A 7,778-nucleotide genomic window follows, 5' to 3' on the forward strand; every position below is an offset into this window, starting at 1 on the left:
TGACTGTCTCACTCTTTCCCATGATCTCTGTCTATCTATGTCTCTGCCTGCCTGTCTCTCTTTGCCTGTCGCTGGTAGTTCCTGTCTCTAACCTGCTGAGAATTTCCAACATTTTCTTTTTATTTCTTTGTCTCTCTGTCTATCTGTCGCTCTTTCTCCATCTGTCTCCTTCCTTGTCACTTTCTTTATGATTGTCTTTCTCTCACTCTTTCCCTCTTTCTCTTTATAGATCACACACACAGATCTCTTTGGATGTATGTGTTTGAGAGTCTTTTTCTCACTCAGTCTGCCTCTCGTTTTCAGTCTCACACTTGCTGTCTCTCGCTGTCTGTCTCTCCCTGTTTGTCGGTTTGTCTCTGTCTCCCAATGTGTCTGTCGACTTCTCATGGTGTCCAGTTCTATTCACAGCTCGAATATTGCTTTTGACAAAATCCATGCGCATCAATTCCTCGTGGGAAAGTGGTGAATATCCCTGCCGGTCACACGGGAGACCACGGTTCAATTCCCTAACGGGGAGGCTGCATTTTACAAAAGGCAGAACTTTGCTTCTTTTTCTTGGTATAGATTCATATTAAAAAGTTCCAGGGCAATATAGAGCAGCAAAAATACAGCCTCTTCCAGATTTTTAGCAAACGGTGACTTTTTCACTAGTCTGTGGCCGTCTGCTGCACAGAGATGGATGGTTGAGTTTTAACTGAGTAACATTAAAAAAGGCAGCGAGCCAGTCGTCGTGGCCCATTGGTTAAGGCCATAGACTAAAAATCCATTCGGGTTTCCCTGCATAGATTTGAATCCTGCCGACTCCGTTTTTCAGCATATTTCATTCTGTTTGACAATTTAACCAGGTCCCTGCAAAACTGATTCTGAGATAGACGGAACGACGTCCCACACCTTTCAATGCCGCCGCTATTTTCTTTATTTCATTAATCTGCAATATTCACGATACATGCGGATAGAAAATCGCAAAAATTAGCCAAAGTTGCGACAGTGATTCAGCCTGTCGATCCCTCGAGATGTCGAAGGCATCTGTGCATGTCCGTTGGTGCGTGTAAATTTTTGTGTGTGTGTCTCTGTGTCTGTCTATCTGTAAAAATGTCTATGTGTATGTGCAACTGTCTGTGGAAATCATCACCATGAATTTGGTATGTCCTGGAACTTAAAAAAAAGAATTGGTAAAGTAATATGGCTGTGAACTTTTGTCTCAGCTTTGGTTCAGTGGCAGCATTCTTGACTGAATCAGGAGTTTGTGTGTTCAAGTCGCACTCCTGAGACTTGAGCATATAATCTTGGCTAACACTCACCTGCAGCATTTGGGGAATTTTGCATTGTTGAAACTGTTGACTTTCGGATGAAATGTTAAATTGAAGCTCTGTCTACGCACTCGGGTGGTTGTGAGAGTTCCCAGAGCATTACTCGAAAAAGAATAGAAGAGTTGCCCCCGTGTCAATATTCCGAAAAATGTTCGGAAATACTCCCTGAAACCCGATGTGTTTGTGTGTGTCTGTGGAGGTGGAGTTGAAGCCCAGATTCTCACATAGACAGAATCCAATCGCTGAAGGCACCAGGATGGCCGAGTGGTTAAGGCGTTGGGCTTAAGATCCAATGGGTTTATTCCCGCGTGGGTTCGAACCCCACTCCTGGTAATTACTTAATTAAACAGTGATTTTTCCCATTCTGCTCAGTGATAACTGATTGTCATCTGTTGCATTTGCATTTTTCTGCAGCTCGGTGACAATCTGAGCAGATAATGAAATGAAATTGTGAAATGTATCTGCATCGCTCAGTCTCTGCCTCTCGCTCTGTCTTTAGAGAGCTGTATATATATTTGTGTGTTTGAGTCTTTGTCTCTCTCAGTCTGCCTCTCTCTGATTCACTCTGTCTGTCCCTGTTTCTCTGTTTGTCTCTGTCTCTCAATCTGTCTCCTTCACACGGTATCCAGTTCTGTTCCAATGGGATTCTGTCATACTCTCTGTCTGACTGTCTCGTTCTTTCCCATCATCTCTGTCTTTGCCTGTCTCTGCTCGTCCCTGTCTCTAACCTGATGAGTATTTCCATCATTTTCTGTTGTTGTCTCGATGTCTCTCTCTCTCTATTTATCTTTCTCTCTATCTGTCTCCCTCTTTGTCGCTCTCCTTGTCCCTGTCTTTCTCTCACTCTTTCCCTCCCTCTCTTTATAAATCACACAAACACATCTCTGTATAGGTATGTGTTTGAGTCTTTGCCTCACTCAGTCTGACCCTAACTCTCAGTCTCAAACTTTCTGTCTCTCTCTGTCTCTACCTCGCTGTCAGTTTCTCTCTGTTTTGCTGTTTGTCTCTGTCTCTCAATGTGCCTGTCTCTTTCTCACGGTGCCCAGTTGTGTTCCAATGGGATTCTCTCAGTCTCTGTCTGACTGCCTCACTCTTTCCCATCATCTCTGTCTATCTATGTCTCTGCCTGCCTGTCTCTCTTTGCCTGTCGCTGGTAGTTCCTGTCTTTAACCTGCTGAGAATTTCCAACATTTACTTTTCATTTCTTTGTCTCTCTGTCTATCTGTCGCTCTCTCTCCATCTGCCTCTCTCCTTGTCACTTTCTTTATGATTGTCTTTCTCTCACTCTTTCCCTCTTTCTCTTTATAGATCACACACACAGATCTCTTTAGATGTATGTGTTTGAGAGTCTTTTTCTCACTCAGTCTGCCTCTCGTTTTCAGTCTCACACTTGCTCTCTCTCGTTGTCTCGATCTCGCTGTCTGTCTCTCCCTGTTTGTCGGTTTGTCTCTGTCTCGCAATGTGTCTGTCGACTTCTCATGGTGTCCAGTTCTATTCACAGCTCGAATATTGCTTTTGACAAAATCCATGCGGATCAATTCCTCGTGGGAAAGTGGTGAATATCCCCGCCTGTCACACGGGAGACCACGGTTCAATTCCCTAACGGGGAGGCTGCATTTTACAAAAGGCAGAATTTTGCTTCTGTTTCTTGGTATGGATTCATATTAAAAAGTTCCAGAGCAATATAGAGCAGCAAAAATACAGCCTCTTCCAGATTTTTAGCAGACGGTGACTTTTTCACTATTCTGTGGCCGTCTGCTGCACATAGATGGATGGTTGAGTTTTAACTGAGTAACATTAAAAAAGGCAGCGAGCCAGTAGTCGTGTCCCATTGGTTAAGGCCACAGACTAAAAATCCATTCGGGTTTCCCTGCATAGATTTGAATCCTGCCGACTCCGTTTCTCAGCATATTTCATTCTGTTTGACAATTTAACCAAGTCCCTGCAAAACTGATTCTGAGATAGACAGAACGACGTCCCACACCTTTAAATGCCGCCGCTATTTTCTTTCTTTCATTAATCTGCAATATTCACGATACATACGGATAGAAAATCGCAAAAATCAGCCAAAGTTGCGACAGTGATTCAGCCTGTCTATCCCTCGAGATGTCTAAGGCGTCTGTGCATGTCCGTTGGTGCGTGTAAATTTGTGTGTGTGTGTCTCTGTGTCTGTCTATCTGTAAAAATGTCTATGTGTATGTGCAACTGTCTGTGGAAATCATCACCATGAATTTGGTATGTACTGGAACATAAAAAAAAGAATTGGGAAAGTATATTGGCTGTGAACCTTTGTCTCAGCTTTGGTTCAGTGGCAACATTTTTGACTGAATCAGGTGTTTGTGTGTTCAAGTCTCACTCCTGAGACTTGAGCATATCATCTTGGCTAACACTCAACTGCAGCATTTGGGGAATTTTGCACTGTTGAAACTGTTGACTTTCGGATGAAATGTTAAATTGAAGCTCCGTCTACGCACTCGGGTGGTTGTAAGAGGTCACAGTGCATTACTCGAAAAAGAATAGGAGAGTTGCCCCCGTGTCAATATTCCGAAAAATGTTCGCAAATACTCCCTGAAACCCGATGTGTTTGTGTGTGTCTATGGAGGTGGAGTTGAAGCCCAGATTCTCACATAGACAGAATCCAATCGCTGAAGGCACCAGGATGGCCGAGTGGTTAAGGCGTTGGGCTTAAGATCCAATGGGTTTATTCCCGCGTGGGTTCGAACCCCACTGCTGGTAATTACTTAATTAAACAGTGATTTTTCCCATTCTGCTCAGTGATAACTGATTTTCATCTGTTGCATTTGCATTTTTCTGCAGCTCGGTGACAATCTGAGCAGATAATGAAATGAAATTGTGAAATGTATCTGCATCGCTCAGTCTCTGCCTCTCGCTCTGTCTTTAGAGAGCTGTATATTAATTTGTGTGTTTGAGTCTTTGTCTCTCTCAGTCTGCCTCTCTCTGATTCACTCTGTCTGTCCCTGTTTCTCTGTTTGTCTCTGTCTCTCAATCTGTCTCCTTCACACGGTATCCAGTTCTGTTCCAATGGGATTCTGTCATACTCTCTGTCTGACTGTCTCGTTCTTTCCCATCATCTCTGTCTTTGCCTGTCTCTGCTCGTCCCTGTCTCTAACCTGATGAGTATTTCCATCATTTTCTGTTGTTGTCTCGATGTCTCTCTCTCTATTTATCTTTCTCTCTATCTGTCTCCCTCTTTGTCGCTCTCCTTGTCCCTGTCTTTCTCTCACTCTTTCCCTCCCTCTCTTTATAAAGCACACAAACACATCTCTGTATATGTATGTGTTTGAGTCTTTGCCTCACTCAGTCTGACCCTAACTCTCAGTCTCAAACTTTCTGTCTCTCTCTGTCTCTACCCCGCTGTCAGTTTCTCTCTGTTTTGCTGTTTGTCTCTGTCTCTCAATGTGCCTGTCTCTTTCTCACGGTGCCCAGTTGTGTTCCAATGGGATTCTCTCAGTCTCTGTCTGACTGCCTCACTCTTTCCCATCATCTCTGTCTATCTATGTCTCTGCCTGCCTGTCTCTCTTTGCCTGTCGCTGGTAGTTCCTGTCTTTAACCTGCTGAGAATTTCCAACATTTACTTTTCATTTCTTTGTCTCTCTGTCTATCTGTCGCTCTCTCTCCATCTGCCTCTCTCCTTGTCACTTTCTTTATGATTGTCTTTCTCTCACTCTTTCCCTCTTTCTCTTTATAGATCACACACACAGATCTCTTTAGATGTATGTGTTTGAGAGTCTTTTTCTCACTCAGTCTGCCTCTCGTTTTCAGTCTCACACTTGCTGTCTCTCGTTGTCTCGATCTCGCTGTCTGTCTCTCCCTGTTTGTCGGTTTGTCTCTGTCTCGCAATGTGTCTGTCGACTTCTCATGGTGTCCAGTTCTATTCACAGCTCGAATATTGCTTTTGACAAAATCCATGCGGATCAATTCCTCGTGGGAAAGTGGTGAATATCCCCGCCTGTCACACGGGAGACCACGGTTCAATTCCCTAACGGGGAGGCTGCATTTTACAAAAGGCAGAATGTTGCTTCTGTTTCTTGGTATGGATTCATATTAAAAAGTTCCAGAGCAATATAGAGCAGCAAAAATACAGCCTCTTCCAGATTTTTAGCAGACGGTGACTTTTTCACTATTCTGTGGCCGTCTGCTGCACATAGATGGATGGTTGAGTTTTAACTGAGTAACATTAAAAAAGGCAGCGAGCCAGTAGTCGTGTCCCATTGGTTAAGGCCACAGACTAAAAATCCATTCGGGTTTCCCTGCATAGATTTGAATCCTGCCGACTCCGTTTCTCAGCATATTTCATTCTGTTTGACAATTTAACCAGGTCCCTGCAAAACTGATTCTGAGATAGACAGAACGACGTCCCACACCTTTAAATGCCGCCGCTATTTTCTTTCTTTCATTAATCTGCAATATTCACGATACATACGGATAGAAAATCGCAAAAATCAGCCAAAGTTGCGACAGTGATTCAGCCTGTCTATCCCTCGAGATGTCTAAGGCGTCTGTGCATGTCCGTTGGTGCGTGTAAATTTGTGTGTGTGTGTCTCTGTGTCTGTCTATCTGTAAAAATGTCTATGTGTATGTGCAACTGTCTGTGGAAATCATCACCATGAATTTGGTATGACCTGGAACATAAAAAAAAGAATTGGGAAAGTATATTGGCTGTGAACCTTTGTCTCAGCTTTGGTTCAGTGGCAACATTTTTGACTGAATCAGGTGTTTGTGTGTTCAAGTCTCACTCCTGAGACTTGAGCATATCATCTTGGCTAACACTCAACTGCAGCATTTGGGGAATTTTGCACTGTTGAAACTGTTGACTTTCGGATGAAATGTTAAATTGAAGCTCCGTCTACGCACTCGGGTGGTTGTAAGAGGTCACAGAGCATTACTCGAAAAAGAATAGGAGAGTTGCCCCCGTGTCAATATTCCGAAAAATGTTCGCAAATACTCCCTGAAACCCGATGTGTTTGTGTGTGTCTGTGGAGGTGGAGTTGAAGCCCAGATTCTCACATAGATAGAATCCAATCGCTGACGGCACCAGGATGGCCGAGTGGTTCAGGCGTTGGGCTTAAGATCCAATGCGTTTATATCCGCGTGGGTTCGAGCCCCACTCCTGGTAATTACTTAATTAAACTGTGATTTTTCCCATTCTGCTCAGTGATAACTGATTTTCATCTGTTGCATTTGCATTTTTCTGCAGCTCGGTGACAATCTGAGCAGATAATGAAATGAAACTGTGAAATGTATCTGTATCGCTCAGTCTCTGCCTCTCGCTCTCTCTTTAGAGAACTGTATATGTATTTGTGTGTTTGAGTCTTTGACTCTCTCAGTCTGCCTCTCTCTGATTCACTCTGTCTGTCCCTGTTTCTCTGTTTGTCTCTGTCTCTCAATCTGTCTCCTTCACACGGTATCCAGTTCTGTTCCAATGGGATTCTGTCATACTCTCTGTCTGACTGTCTCGTTCTTTCCCATCATCTCTGTCTTTGCCTGTCTCGGCTCGTCCCTGTCTCTAACCTGATAAGTATTTCCATCAATTTCTGTTGTTGTCTCGATGTCTCTCTCTCTATTTATCTTTCTCTCTATCTGTCTCCCTATTTGTCTCTCTCCTTGTCCCTGTCTTTCTCTCACTCTTTCCCTCCCTCTCTTTATAAATCACACGAACACATCTCTGTATATGTATGTGTTTGAGTCTTTGCCTCACTCAGTCTGACCCTAACTCTCAGTCTCAAACTTTCTGTCTCTCTCTGTCTCTACCTCGCTGTCAGTTTCTCCCTGTTTTGCTGTTTGTCTCTGTCTCTCAATGTGCCTGTCTCTTTCTCACGGTGTCCAGTTGTGTTCCAAAGGGATTCTCTCAGTCTCTGTCTGACTGTCTCACTCTTTCCCATCATCTCTGTCTATCTATGTCTCTGCATGCCTGTCTCTCTTTGCCTGTCGCTGGTCGTTCCTGTCTCTAACCTGCTGAGAATTTCCAACATTTTCTTTTTATTTCCTTGTCTCTCTGTCTATCTGTCGCTCTCTTTCTCCATCTGTCTCTCTCCTTGTCACTTTCTTTATGCTTGTCTTTCTCTCACTCTTTCCCTGGATCACACACACAGATCTCTTTAGATGTATGTGTTTGAGAGTCTTTTTCTCACTCAGTCTGCCTCTCGTTTTCAGTCTCACACTTGGTGTCTCTCGTTGTCTCGATCTCGCTGTCTGTCTCTCCCTGTTTGTCGGTTTGTCTCTGTCTCGCAATGTGTCTGTCGACTGCTCATGGTGTCCAGTTCTATTCACAGCTCGAATATTGCTTTTGACAAAATCCATGCGGATCAATTCCTCGTGGGAAAGTGGTGAATATCCCGGCCTGTCACACGGGAGACCACGGTTGAATTCCCGAACGGGGAGGCTGCATTTTACAAGAGGCAGAATTTTGCTTCTGTTTCTTGGTATAGATTCATATTAAAAAGTTCC

At 43.8% G+C, this 7,778-nt stretch overlaps 3 non-coding genes across 3 annotated transcripts; all 3 read left to right on the forward strand.

Moving 5' to 3' along the window:
- Positions 1–1,560: 1,560 nt before the first annotated feature.
- trnal-uaa (transfer RNA leucine (anticodon UAA)) lies at positions 1,561–1,643 on the forward strand. The gene has a single exon. It is a non-coding gene; the product is annotated as a tRNA-Leu (tRNA).
- A 2,320-nt stretch (positions 1,644–3,963) lies between these two features.
- trnal-uaa (transfer RNA leucine (anticodon UAA)) lies at positions 3,964–4,046 on the forward strand. Its single transcript has one exon. It is a non-coding gene; the product is annotated as a tRNA-Leu (tRNA).
- A 2,318-nt stretch (positions 4,047–6,364) lies between these two features.
- On the forward strand, positions 6,365–6,447 carry trnal-uaa (transfer RNA leucine (anticodon UAA)). Its single transcript has one exon. It is a non-coding gene; the product is annotated as a tRNA-Leu (tRNA).
- The last annotated feature ends 1,331 nt before the right edge of the window (positions 6,448–7,778 follow it).

Source organism: Pristiophorus japonicus, chromosome 23 (assembly GCF_044704955.1).
Source record: "Pristiophorus japonicus isolate sPriJap1 chromosome 23, sPriJap1.hap1, whole genome shotgun sequence".
Lineage (NCBI taxonomy): Eukaryota > Metazoa > Chordata > Chondrichthyes > Pristiophoridae > Pristiophorus > Pristiophorus japonicus.